The sequence below is a fragment of the Amblyomma americanum genome, chromosome 6, assembly GCF_052857255.1.
Source record: "Amblyomma americanum isolate KBUSLIRL-KWMA chromosome 6, ASM5285725v1, whole genome shotgun sequence".
Classification (NCBI taxonomy): Eukaryota; Metazoa; Arthropoda; class Arachnida; order Ixodida; family Ixodidae; genus Amblyomma; species Amblyomma americanum.
Window position 1 is genome coordinate 6234611 of NC_135502.1, and position 15168 is coordinate 6249778.

The window sequence follows — 15168 nt, forward strand, 5'->3', positions numbered from 1 at the left end:
GCGCGCCTCGCCGCTGCGCCGATGGCGAAGCAGACGCCGCCCGTCTCGTCAGTTGTGCGCATGCGCGGAGTGACGTCAGATCACGGAACTGGTGTGTGCGCCGCGCGCCTACATTACGCTAGCATTTCGAGCCTTCAGCGTGGCGGCGCCGCGGCCACTGTGGCAGCTGCCGGCGGCGCGGCGCACCGGCGAAACCGAGGGGGGAGGAATGGAGAGGGGGAGAGAGTGAATCCACGCCCAGGGACGAAGATGAAGGAGGAACGCCCAGCGAAACGCAGCGGCGAAAGACTGACTTTGCAGTTCGACTGAGCGAGTTCCACTCGGCCAGCTGTAGCTATCGCGTCACTCCAAGTTTAACCAGAGGTAAACCACAGCCATATTTCTAATGCCATCGTGAACTTCCCGCTTCCTGAATGCATGCTTGCCAACATGTGATTACATTGTTGTAACGCGGACGCAGGCGAATAATGGTTTCACTACCTCGCAATGGGGTCGTGTTGTCGTTGGCGAACAAAGAGTTCAAGAAGTGGATTACACTGTCCTGTAGCTTGGGAGGCATCCAGTTATCACAACCCATAATAGGCAGTGTAGGCCCTAGTGTTTGGTACGCCTAAGGCTGTTCGCGTTTTGCTAAATAAACAACGAGTCAGTGAAAGAAGCGCTGGGGAGAAGGGGAAGAATACGAGAGATCTCTACGCAAGAAGTTATCTACGCAAGTGTCCTATTACGGTAATAAACAAGCAGTTCTGACAACTGAAGAACTGGAAGTTCTGGCCGTTGACAGCTGCTACTATAAATGATTGAATGGGAAAAGGAGGATGCACTAGCAGAATTCAATGGAAGCTGAATTAACGCCAAAAAGAGGATGAATTTCTGTCACGCTGTTCACAGGGCAGCTGTCCTGCATTTAAAACGGATGACTAAACCGCCGCGGTGGCATAGTGGTTATGGTGCTCAGATGCTGACCCGAAAGACGTGGGTTCGATAACGGCCGCGGCAGTCGCATTTAAATGGAAGCGAAATGCTAGAGGCCCATCTAATGTGCCATGCCAGGGCACGTTAAGGAACCCGAGGCGATCGAAATTTCTGGACCTCTTCAATACTGCGCCCCTCATAATTTGAGTCGCTTTTGAACACCATAAACCAAAACAAACTTATTCTTTCCAGAAATTATCTGCTGCATTGCTTAGTAATTTGTACGCCCAATTACTCCAGTGAAAAAAAGGAAAGAAGGCACTGGCTGTCGAAGAGCATAGTGGTGCGCCGCCCTAGCTTTATATTTTTTCCTGCACAAGCACAACAATACCAGGCGCAACGACTCTCCACGAGATGAAGGAGAAAGTTAATACAGTTTTCCGTTCCGCCGCTGCACGCGCATACACGGTTGATCAAACTTTCTTAAACATCAAAAATGCCTTGTGGGTACAGCCACTGTAAAGAACGACCGGGATTCACGGGATGTCCAGAACGCCAGTTACAGAGTCGAATTCTTGAAAAATAAGACAGGGATGAGCAATATTTACTTAACCAACCTACCATTTATTGCCGACGACTTAGGAAGGGATTGTGTTAAGTTTCTTATTAACAAATGTACTGAAAAAAAACTGCAGGTCATACAAGGGAAGCAAACTATACAAACTGTGGGCATATGTCTGGGTAATAGAAATTATTAACGTGCGCCATGAAGAAAGGTACACAACTGTTTGATGAAATCCATTACACAACGCTGGTCAACAACTGAAGAAAGAAGGGCAACCCGTGAGAAAGAACAAACATAAGCGTGAAAGTGGCTGCTTCATTCTCGTGTTGTCTGCTGCAGGAATCAATACAAAGGATATTCCTGCCCGATACAGTTCAACAAATTTCCTCTGATAATGAAATAGTAAAGAAAGATAAATAGGCTCTCAAATGAGTGCTCATTGCAAAGAATGGTGATGGTATATCTCGATTAAACTCTGCCGTCTAGAAAATATACGGGGCGTTTCAATTTATTCTACAGAGATTTTCTTTTTGAATTGGAAAACATTTAATTCGTCAGAAAAGGCAGAATGCAGACGATCCGTGCTAGGTGGCTATCAGTCCACGGCTGACAGCGACCTGGGTAGCCCATTCAATGACCCGGGTTTGAACTCCCAAATTGGAGCTGACCAACACGGCCTCCCACCGCTCGAGAGTAGGAACCTGTATTAGAAAGCTCCAAAAGCTACTTCGATGCAGTCGATCTGTGCGGGCGGATTTTGTGCAAGGCGCACATTATTTAAGCAGTGAAGTGCAGTTAAGTAATGATTGATGAAATAAAAAGGACGAATTAACTTTCGATTTTTTAGTTTAGAGCGCTGATTGTACGAAAAAATTGAAAAGCGAGCTTAGTGCTTTTAAAGTAGGAATCGGCATGGTGGTTCGAGGTAGCCAAAGCAAAAAAAAAAACGTACTGAAAACCAGTTATGATGGCTTTTCCACGCAGCATATTGATTACATTTTTAATGAACATTTTAATGCACTTTTTAATGCACATTTTAAAAGTGCAGTTTAATGCACATTTTTAATGCACGTGGCACGCACGTAGTTCATGTGTTTTATACCAGAATTGTTGACATTTTTTTTCGGGCCGACACTAGGCGAAGCAAAGTGACTTGATGAATCTGCGAAGCGAGAAAGCCAATTTAAATAGCGTTCAAGGTCATCTCTTTCGCGCCGTTTCTCGCACCGTTTTACCTACTAGGAAATTTTGAGAACTCAGCTGGCCTCAGATGTTGATGACTTCGTATTTTGTAATATTTTTCTCTAAGAAAACCACGGTTTATGACCTAATGTTATTTTTATTAGCATTTTAATTGCAATCATGTCGCAAATAGTGGCCATCTTGTAATACAGTATGCCAGTTTAGACCGCGCCTACGTATCTGTCACGGCTTTTAAGCAAAAAATGTGTATCGATAATTTTGAAACAGCTGGTATAAGCCACGAGAGAACCACGTGCAAGACACGGCTCCCTAAAATAGTTGTATTGCGACGAAACCTATATGTATCCACAAAAATTACTACCGCGCTTCAGTGTAGCCCAGGAGGGCTTTGCATTTTGCACTGAACATAAAAGCAGGACTATTGCGCATGCTTTTGGCCCCAAGGGGCTATCAGTGGATAGTGCCTCGATTAGTGAGCAACTTTCACACGCTAGTGGAAGCGTTTGCATAACGCTGTTCTAGCACACGGCTTATTGTGAACAGACTTCCTTCGAGCACGTGCGATCTTCGCCCGCTTGGCTCACTTTCAGGCGCAGTGAGCATTGATGTTCGAGGAGGAACACGAGATGCGACGCCGGCTTTCAATGTGACCCTAATCCTCGTACGTGTTCTTCAATGGATTTAAGGGGTCCCTGCAAACACACCTGTTCTGTTTCTCGCTTGTGCCGCCACAGCTGCTTAGGCGTTCGTCTGTGCGTTTTATGCCTGAAGGGCAGTCTTGTGTGCAGCTGTTTTAAGGGCTGTAGGGTAACCGCTACCCTCTAGCTTTTCCACTTGTGAGCTAAACTTTCGGGAATCATGTGGTCACAAGGTTTTCTTTAAGTAAAATCTTAAAATTTACTGGCTCTTTTAAGTGTCTTGCGTGACCTGGACTTGCAAGAAGCAAAAGAGGAGGAGAAACAAACTCTTATATGCCATATGAAAAAGATGGCAGGGTTTAGGGATAAGGTTAAGAGAGCGCGTGGGCCCTCTCGACGGTGCTAGGTGGCTTAAGTTCATGCTTCATTGTGAATTCCAGGGCCCAACCCAATACCCGGAGTTGTACCTCCGAGTCTGAGCTGAGCAAAGCTGTCTCCTATAAAATAAGAGCAATCCTTAGTATAATCTTATTTGCGGTCTAAACCCTCTTTCGGTGTAAGAGAAAGGAAAGGCGGATATCTGGCTCACTTTGTCGGTGGGCACCTGGAAACCAGTGACAAAAAACAAATGCTAGCTGACCACGGAAGTTGTTTTGAAACGAAAGCTTCACTACGATAGGTAAAGTCGACTTCGCCGTGCGTTGCCGGTTGACCTTCAAGTGAGCCAGGGGTCGTGCTGCTGCTGCTGTTGCTGAAAGGAAGAATGAAGAGGAAAGTACACAGGCCTGCCCACTGGCTCTAGCCGAGCCACAATCGCTACCACGTGCAGAAAGTAGGAGAGTTGAAAGAGAGGAGAGTAAAGAGTGAAAGAATAGACGCGCGCTATAATGCCCCAGGCCGATCCCGGAGGTAGTGCAAAATCGGGTCAACCTGAGGCGGAGGTGAAGCAAGCTTCAAGCACACCGCCACATTTCCAAAAATAAGATTAATATCTTGGGTCCAAGTGGGACCCGTAGCAGATATTAAATCAGGTAGGCAAGTAGTTCCAGGGGCCGTGTCTGGCTATAGACCTTACTGTCTGTGGTCCACCATGGCATTGCACCAGTTGACCTTTGAATTTTGATCAACCATTCGTCGTACAGCATTCTGGTTGGTGTCATAGCATTTGTCGTTGTATAGCTTACAAGTTTTAATCAAGTTGCAGGCTAGCTTGTGACAGGGGTTCGGAACAGTGACGTGTGCACTTTCAACTGCATGCTTTCTGATACTTGCGACAGGGGTTCGGACCGATGACATATGCACCTTCATTTGCATGTTCAGGCGCGGTTGAGGTGTCCACCGATCCACCGAGATGTGGAGACCTGACAGCTACTGCGTCCTTTTCTTTCCTTTTCTCAAAAACCTTTCCTTTCCTCGAACACATGGTGTCGCATTCCTCCATGTAAGCAGCCTTAAGTATATATAATTATAATTAGTTTTTGGGGAAAGGAAATGGCGCGGTATCTGTCTCACATATCGTTGGACACCTGAACCGCGCCGTAAGGGCAGGGATAAAGGAGGGAGTGAAAGGAGAAAGGAAGAAGAGGTGCCGTAGTGGAGTACTCCGGAATAATTTCGACCACCTGGGGATCTTTAACGTGCACTGACATCGCACAGCACACGGGCGACTTAGCGTTTTTCCTCCATAAAAACGCAGCCGCCGAGGTCGGGTTCGAACCCGGGAACTCCGGATCAGTGCCATCACAATTTTTTTCTCACACCCTAGTGGAAGTGTCCACCCACAAAGTGAACCAATTATGCGCCTTTCCATCCCTGAAAACCAAGACTTCCCACCGCGGTGGCTCAGTGGATAGGCACTCAGCTGCTGAGCCGGAGTTCCCGGATTCGAACCCGACCGCGGCGGCCGCTTTTCGATGGAGGCGAAACGCGAAAGGTGCCCGTGTGCTATGCGATGTCGGTGCCCGTTAAAGATCCCCAGGTGGTCAAAATTATACCGGAGACCTCCACTACGCCACCTCTTTCTTTCACTCCCTCCTTTATCCCTTCCCTTACGGCGGGGTTCGGGTGTCCACCGAGATATGTGAGACAGTTACTGCGTCATTTCCTTTCCTCCCAGCCGATTTTCATTTTCATCAGCATGCGCGCCCGTAATTTCCTGCAGACCTGCACGACGATAACAGGCTCCTGCTTTGATGAAATCGCAGCTTTCACGCCCCCTACAGCTCTCCTAGGCCAACGTGTGCTTGCCTAAAGCGATTTTTTTTCACCTTTGAAAGTTTCACCTTGGTAAGGGAAGGAACCTTTAGAGCGAGAAAGAAATGTAAGACGACGAATGCACACGAGAAAGTCGAGGGTGCTAGGAGTACCTTAACGAACAGCTATTTTTAATGCTAGCTTAGTACCCTGATGTGTTTCGCGACGGTGCGGTGGACATCGCGAGTGAAGTTTCATATAGCCTTGCATCGTCACATCGCAATTTTTTCGTCATCTCTCGCGCCACACAACAAGGTTGATTCTACATTTATGTTTTTACCATCAAAAATTAAAAAGAAAATATCAAACCTCATTATGGTAGGCTCTGTATTAAACTATCAGGCAGCGGTGCACCAGACAGCATCGTCGCTGTTGCTTAAGACCATTCCGGGTCTAACGTGCTTGACGGCACACGTCTCTAAATCCGTCACTGTTTCCCTTCTTTACGCACGCAGAAACACGAACGACTTCGAGCAGGACATTGTTTTAATGCCAAGAGCTTTTTCAATTTATTGTTACATTTTATTGTGGAATGTCGGATAAAATGTCCTTATCATAAGTCTAACTGCATCCACTGCGGAAAAAAGGATGCTACCATGACCGGTGCGGCCATCTCATCCCCGCTAACTTCCTATTCTCTTCCGCCCAGCTGCCCCACTCAGCCCGCTGCTACATTTGCCCTCTTTTGGTGTCCACCCCGTTACCTTAAGGCACCATCGATCGTAAATCTTTCGCATTACATGCCCTGACCACGCTCATTTTCTTTTTTATTGGTTTCGACTAGAACATCATTTACCCTCATTCATTCCCTGACGCACTGTGCTCTCTTGTTGTCCTTTAACTTTATCCGTACCATTTTCCTTTCCATATCTCGCAGCGCTGTGCTAAATTTGAGTTCATTCCTGCCTCACAGATTAATACCGGTAAGGTATCGCCGTTAGATACATTCCTCTTAACGGATACCCTCAAACTATCATTTATAACCCCAGAATACCTGCCATATGCACTCCATCTCATACTTAGTTTGTTATATTGATTTTAATGGCGCAAAAGCAACTGAGGCTATGATGCGCCAAACACACGGTTAGAGCTTTTGTTAAAGGTTACGCTTTTTATATCTAAAGTTTGTTTAAAACATTGGCTTCTCTGAGAAACTTAAAAATGCTTGAAAAATCAACCAGTGCTTGATCTCCTAAAGGTAACATGGGGTGTAGAGGGATGTATTCATTGTACAATGTTGTCAAATATTTTTTCCTCAGTTGTTCCAGTTTTTTCCATACAATTAAAATGTGGTTTACCGTGAGTTCATCGCCACACATTTCGCAGAGAGGTTTGTCTTTTTTTGTCAGTAAGAAGTTGGGAGTAAGGTGTGTGTGTCCCCATCTCATTCTTATTCGCCTAGCTATTTTACTCTTGTGGTCAGGGTCTGCTCTCACTAACTGTGGTTTTTTTTTATTCACAAGAAAGGAGAGGTTGGTGCTTCATAGCGGCTCCGGCTACCGGCTACTCCTTTTCACCAATTCGTAGAAACCACTGGGTCTGACGATATACAGTTTAACATAACATAACACAAACACAAGCAGATGTATTCCTTTATCTCTTGCATCTTGCATTACTTTGCTGCATGCCGTGAACTGTAGTGCCTTTCCCAGGCTGTTGAACATTATTTTAGACTTCATATTAATTTTTAGGCCAACTGTTCTCCTTACTTTTTTTCTTATAAGGATTTAACGTTCCAAAGTGACTCAGGCCACGAGGGACGCCGTTGTGGAGGGTTCTGGATAATTTTGACCACACGTCCCTTATTGCATGAATTTTGATTTAAAAAAAAATGCAATGAGTTCCACTTAGGCCGAAATGACCTGTACCAACCTTAGTATTCAGAAAAAACTGTCGGGTTGCTGCATTTTAGCAAAATAGTGTCGCTTATTATACATGAGACACCCTGCAATTAGTGGTAGTTTTTGTGAAAATGTACAACTGCATTAAAACAGCTATAACTGAAAAAGAATTCCAATACTAAACCATAGAATGGTACTTTCTTGAAAGAAAAGTATTTTTTGAGATATCCATCCAGAGTAGCCCCCTTAAACGCATGACTGTAACACCTGTGGTGCCTCTACACCTGCGGCATTTGTTGCAATGCACTTTAATACAGCACCTGGAAGCTGGCCGGATGTCTTGAAGCAGAGTACCATCCCTGGTCCAAGTCAAACCTAATCGCGCGTCCACTTAAGGGCGGCATAGAGCGCATTCGTTTCACAAGGCCGACGGCCAAATGGACTCTTGGTATAAACGACCTTCAAAAGCCGGCAGCGGCGGCGAGGACATGCTGTTTGGTTGCATCAATGAGCGCTCTTATTTCTGAGTTGACAGGTGCAGCTCACTTTCTGTCATCGCGTATTCCTATTCCACATTACCTAGGCATAGTCTTACACAGATAGTTTTTCTCGGTGCGCTGTGTAGTTTCCATGAAAATTTGTCAGTGTATTTGCCTTCGGCCGTCTTTGCCCTTGCCGCGCAACGATCATGCACTTCCGTCGCCGTTTTAGACAAATCCAGTTTCTTTTGCATTCCTTTGAATACTTCTTTACATTTTACTAGCTGCTTTCTGGTCTTTAGTACTTGTACTTCAAGAACTGCTGACTTCATGCCTGCTTTCTCTCATCCTCTATACATCATTCCATCTCCGTCTCTCTTGTCTCCCGCGGTTTCTTATGGCTCCATCATAGTGGTGTTCTTTGTCGTCCTCACTACGTATACTAGCGCCGCTCCTGACACCGCCTGCCGAATGGATATAGGACCTCACTCTCGGTTCAACCATCAAATCTGCTGGACTCTTATGACCGCTCTAATTAGGAGGAGTAACTAATTAAGAGCGGCACGTACTCTTCTGAATGCGAAATAGCATGAAAAATCATTCGATTTCAGGTATTTTATTTTGTAAGGCTGAGGTTGTGAAATACCACATAGTGACAAAATTACCCATAGCTGCATGATGTATCAAATGTGATATGGAAGTAAATTCCATTCGCACAATGTGTTCTCCAGGATTAACGCGATGCATATGCTGCAACAAAATGACAAAAAGCTATTTCATTACCTAGTATTTTTTTTTAGCGCTACCTCCAGTTAGAATGCGGAAAATCGTTTCTCTACCTAACATGTTTTCATAAGAAACACACTCCACGTGGATTTCAAAAGAAAACCACTAAACAAATCCTGTCGAAGGTTGAGCGAGTGCTGGGATGGCTTCCAGACAGGGCACAATGTAACACTAAGTAAGAAACCCTTTCTTACCTCTGACGATTCGTTAGGACAAGGAAAATACATCGTATAATATATGATAGGCTATGCAGTAAGGGATTAACGTGCACTGACATCGCCCAGTACGCGAGTCTACAATTTCGTTCTAGTCAGCAGCCGAGCACCATAACCACTAAGCCACCACGGCGACATCGTTCTGCTTTGACCGTCTTGGTCCACCATCACGCTTTGCAGTTCCGCCCCTGTGTTATTTAGTAAGTAAATGTCGCCTAAACCTTGGAGATTGCTAAGGTATTCTCCATTAGCTTTCATCCCAAGTTCTGTCCAATCCAGGTCTGTGAATACCTCCTGTAAACACGCGGTAAACAATACAAAGGCCCCTCGCGTGACACCCTTTCTGATTGGTATTCAGCAGTCCTACTGTCGAGTATCCTTTCCTAAACCCCGCCTACTCCCCTGCTTGATTGAAGTGTAAATTTCTTCTATTTCGACCTGCAATTACCTTATCAATAAATAGTTCGTAAAAAATGTCCTCGTGCAGATTGCGATCACGTCGTTGTACTATATGTGGAATAGTAAGGGCGGGCCTCACACTGTTAGAAATTAATGCTTCTCTGTTTCTCTTTGCTATAAAAGTCAGAGACAGTTTTAAACCAACCCAAACATTTTTAGTCTTATTAAAAATAGCTGCAACGACCCCTCCTGACGAGCTTACAGGATAGCGCCACTCACTGTCGACCATTAGTGATAAAATCGCATTGCAGCGAGTCATGGCAACCGCTTCAAAAGTGAGTGACACAATTAAAACTTCCAAAACACTTTCCTTCATATTCAAAGCAGCTCAGTTGCCTTCTCTAAAGAGCATATAGACAAGCGCCACACAGCGGCGACAACGAACAGCTCAGTGATCGAAGCGCATTGCAGCGAAGCCGTCGGTTCCAACGCAGCCTAGCACAGACTGGAGGCGCCATCCATGAGGTGGTAGAAAAACTAACTCCAAAGCGTGGCCTCAAAGACTAGCGTATGCGCTGCGGCTGCGCAGCGGTGCCAATCTCTTGGAGGCCACCCGGAGCAGTGCGCCAAACGGCCACATGCCTCAGAGGCCAACGCGAACAGCGTTCGATAGTACTTGCGGGAGGTAAGCGAGGGCGCCGTCGACAGGGGAACGTTATGCTCGTTTACCACATGCTCCCACGGTGGAGGCACCGTTCCCACTGGGATCGTTTGGACTTGCAGACGTGCTTTCTTCTCAGAACACACTAATCCAGCATTTTCTGTCTTGGAATGAAGATAGGTAACGCTCGCCTAAGAGTTGCTTTATACAATAATTTTATTTTGTTTTGTTTTACGTAGTAATCATAAAGAGCAGCTAAAGCTAAAGGCCCCCGAAAAAATGTTTCCTAACAAACATCGCACTGGTAACAAACGAGATTAGTTTTCAAAAAGGAAAGGACCAAGAAACCGCCATCGAAATACGTGAAAATGTTGCAAACTAATAATACCTGATAAATTCCTGGCATTAAAAAGGAAATATACTTAAACAGGCAACATTATTTCATTCGCAGAGACCATTGTTTTGGAATACAAATTTTTATAAATGGCGTTTCATCTAAGAGTTCGCACAATTTCTAAATATAGGCTTTTTGAGTTTCAAGAGCGCTTTTTTCTGCATACCATTGTCAGCGGTGTAGTATGTACATCAGAATACAGCTAAGCCATGCTAACAGCAGGTTGGTTAACTAATATTGAATATTTAACTTTTTAACCATTAATATTAGGCACCTTAATTATTGAGAGCCATGTAGCCCACCGCAATATCCATATCAGATTTTAGAATTTCGAAAACGCAGTTACCCTCGACAATGTGGCCCAACAGCTTTGGCTGCACTGCGCAAAAATGCAGCACTTTTGAGAAGCTTGCAGGCAAGGCAACCTCTCCAGTACGCGTAACTCGTCGAATAATCGAAACAGCCAAAATTCGTTGGGCCACAGCGCCGAAGGGTAACAGCTTTCGAAATCCTAAAAACTAGAATGAATATTACTTAGGTTGGGCTACACGTCTCTCAATAGTTAAGGAGCATAACAGTAACAGATAAAAAGCTAAATATTCAGCATTAGTTAACCAGCCTGCTAGTTAGCACATCTTAGCTGTATTCCTGTGTACTAAAGCACTGACAATGCTATGCCGAAAAAAAACCGTTTTAATTCCAAAAGCCCATATTTAAAAATTGTGTAAAGTCTTACGTGAAACACCCTGTATATCAGTTCTTTTTTTGTTCGTTCATGAGTTAATGAAATCGGCTTTCAGGTCAGCAAGTGTGCTGTGCAAATAAAGGTGTGTTTTTTGCAGGTTTGTAAACCCCTGCTTATAGCGTCCTCGGAGTAACCGGGGTAATCATTGAGTAAAGAAAAACATTTTGCCGCATTACGCAGTGATTGTAGGCCTTCCATATGATTTGACTGAAAGATTCTCGAAGCAATGCCATCATTATTGCATCTTGCACAAAGATATGTGAAAATTATTGTCGCCATTTCGTAGACCATGCACTACAATATATATATATATATATATATATATATATATATATATATATATATATATATATATATATATATATATAAGGAAGCCAACAGTCCCCGAAACCAAGGTGCATAGGGGAATGATTTTTTTCTTTAGTTAGTAGTGCCGATCAATTAGTTTTTAAAGGAAATTACTTACAAAGCAGCAGAAAAAACAACCATGCCGCCGGTGGGATCCGAATCCACGACCTCTGAATATCGCGTCTGGTGCTCTGCCAACTGAGCTACGGCGACGGCTGTCCAATCTGCTGCTTTCGTGGGTATTTATGTTTTGCGTGTAAGCGAACCTTGAGTGTTCAGCAGCGCCACCCTCGTCCATAGCGGTGGACGTAGTACGTCCTGTAATACCGCGTGTGCGACGTAGAACGTCATCTAACGGCGAGGGCGGAAAATGTGCGAGAGCCCTCTTGTGCTACCTATGACACCAAGACTGCCAGAACCGAGACCCTCGTTAAGCTATTAGCAGACAAAGCAAATGAAATGAGGGGCTCGTTTGACAAACATCTTAAGGAAGCCTACAGTCACCGAAACCAATTTGCACAGGGGAATGATTTTTTTCTTTAATTAGTAGTGCCAATCGATTAGTTTTTAAAGGAAATTGCTTATAAAGCAGCAGAAAAAACAACCATGCCGCCGGTGGGATCCGAACACACGACCTCCGAATATCGCGTCCGGTGCTTTACCAACTGAGCTACGGCGACGGCTGTCCAATCTGCTGCTTTCGTGGGTATTTATATTTTGCGTGTAAGCGAACCTTGAGTGTTCAGCAGCGCCACCCTCGTCCATAGCGGTGGACGTAGTACGTCCTGTAATACCGCGTGTGAGACGTAGAACGTCATCTAACGGCGAGGGCGGAAACTGTGCGAGAGCCCTCTTATGCTACCTATGGCACCAAGACTGCCAGAACCGAGACCCCCGTTAAGCTATTAGCAGACAAAGCAAATGAAATGAGGGGCTCGTTTGACAAACATGTTAAGGAAGCCAACAGTCACCGAAACAAAGGTGCATAGGGGAATGTTTCAAATTTTTTTATTTGTAGTCCTGATCCCCCCCCCCCCCCCCCCCCAACGGGAGAATAATACTTCTATTAAACTGTCTCTCAAAGAAAATTACTTGTAAAACAGCAGAAAAAACAACCATGCCGCCGTTGGGTCTGAACCCACGAGCACCGGACGCATTATTCGGTCAATCAATCAATAAACCAATCAATCAATCAATCAATCAATCAATCAATCAATCAATCAATCAATCAATCAATCAATCAATCAACAGTGACCAGAATATACTTGAAATCAATGCAGGCAGTTCATGTAATCACCAAAATACAATGATTTACAGATGCGCCTATAGCATAACAGCACTTTTTTTCTCAGAAAGAAAATTACAGCTGAAAAGTCGTTTTCTCATTATATGTACGGGTAACAAAACAAGCTGTAAAACTCCTGAGCAACGATTCTCTAATGCTTAAGTGAAGCGGCATTCTTTCGTGAGAATATTTAGGGCTAGTCCTTTCTGCAGCATCGAAAAAGCACGCAGTATGCATGGTTTGTCCGAAACGTGCAATCTAGCTTGCCGCCGAGTGCAGCTCTCGGCGCATCGCTGTAAATACTAAAATTGACCGAAATCAACCCCCGTTTCTCCCCTGGACAGAGTCCCCCAAAAGAATTTTCTCTGTGTTGGGAAAAACAGTACGAAATTGAAAACTTTGTGCTGTATAGCAGCTCGAGTCTCAGACCACTGAACTCGACGCACAGGTGGTCTGACGGAGGCATCTTAAAAGAAACACGCCGACGTCTAGTGAGTTCCTGCGCGAGTGTGATTTGCATCTACCAGAATGAAGCCGTAGTGCTGTCGATGGGAGCGGCGGAGCTCGCTTGGAAATTCGCAGCTGGAAAAATTGATCACGGAGCCTGGTCCATGTGCTCGAGCTCCGATTTCGATCCATCCAGAGGCTTTGAGTTGTCGATAGATCCGTCCTCGCGCCGCAGTCGGGATAAAGCAGGCGAAAGTAAAATTTTTTGCCCGCTCATGAATCGACTGCTTTTTAAACTCACTGCCTGGCTCAGCAAGCTGCTGCTGGCGAACCTCTGTTAACGAATGATTGAGTTTGGCGCTGAGAAGAACCTGACGGGCGCCTGCGCAATCCCGTGAGGTAACTCAATTATACGGCACCCTTAGTTACGTGCATGAGAATTCATTATCAATAAAACACGGGACAGCCTTGCTGCATGCGCTGAGAATAGAGGCGAGAGTTCTAAGCGCACTACTAAATCGATTTTGCTTATCCATTTTGTTAGTTCACTGAATGGGATCACGCTCGAGATCCCTCAGAAGTGGGCTGCTTACAAAAATAGGTAAACAGATAACTGCAGTCTCTTTGAAACACAGAGCAATGGCTTGTGCAATCATTAGAGGGCGACAGTACAGCGAAAAGAATGAAGACTTAAGCAGCAACGGTCATTTGCTTGGCTGCGGAATTCATTCGACACTTCTAGTACAAGAGTCGCTGCGAGTGACTGTAAGTCGGTCGCATTTTTTTCAATAAGGATAAAAATTTAAATACCTTCCAGAAATACTTAAAACCATGTTGTTTGGGAGAACTTATAAGAATTTATCCAGAGGCATCTTTTTCTTTCTTTCAGTACCTCACTGCCATGTGCGCGACATGGGGCGACTAGCATGCCACCTCTGATTTGGATACTTGCATCACTTGGCCAGCGCTGCTGGACCATCTCCTCTGGACCATCTCAATGGATATTGGGTCTCGGGCTATACTGAGGCATGAAAAGATGAATGTACTAACTTGCAGGAAGTCTAAGTTACGGAAACAATTTTTAGCTCATGTGAATCATCAAAATACTAGAGAATATGCTCATTAAAATATATTGTGTTTGGAGCTTACTGCTTTACCTGCGTTATTGATTCACTACTGAAAATATGGCTTCGCAACTACTGCGTCGTCGCTTGAAAACATCCCACCGTCATCTTCTCCCCACGGCGGTATACATTTATGGACCCCTACGGGTTGCGCTTAGGACAAACAGGCAGTTAAAGACCTGCAGCACGTTTTATTCGTATGCACAGCCAATGGAGACGATATATGCCGTGGCCAGCGAAAAGCTAAACTATGCCAGCTTTTCGAGCCGCCAGCGCAGCCGCAAGTTTGACCTTGAATGTAGCTAGAGGTCACCGTGGCCGCAAGTTTCACCTTGAATGTAGGTAGAGGTCAAACCATGAGCATAATTGGTGGTAGTCAGGTTCGACACACGGCGCCAGCTACAATAGAGACACCAGCGGCAGTTACACCAACTATCTCGTTTTTATCTTCGGTAAAGCGGGAAAGTGTCTGCCGGCACCGCATGCGCAGGTCATGAAAGTGGGTTCTCCATAAAACGCAACCCGCCACGGTGGCTCAGTGGTTAGGGCCCTGGGCTACTGATCCGGAGTTCCCGGTTCGAATCCGACCGCGGCGGCTGCGTTTTTATGGAGGAAAAACGCAAAGGCGCCCGTGTGCTGTACAATATCAGTGCACGTTTAAGATCCCCAGGTGGTCGAAATTATTCCGGAGCCCTCCACTACGGCACCTCTTTCTTCCTTTCTTCTTTGACTCCCTCCTTTATCCCTTCCCTTACAGCGCGGTTCAGGTGTCCAACAATGTATGAGACAGATACTGTGCCATTTCCTTTCCCCAAAAACCATTATTATTATTAAAACGCACACGCCGTGGTTGCTCAGTGGTTAGGGCGC

At 45.2% G+C, this 15168-nt stretch overlaps 1 protein-coding gene and 1 pseudogene across 21 annotated transcripts in view; both read right to left on the bottom strand.

The window, feature by feature from the left end:
• The window catches only part of LOC144136224 (protein turtle homolog B-like), an 873939-nt gene that overhangs the window by 519231 nt on the left and 339540 nt on the right, over positions 1-15168 (bottom strand). The window lies entirely within an intron of this gene.
• On the bottom strand, positions 4209-4387 carry LOC144095749 (U2 spliceosomal RNA; annotated as a pseudogene).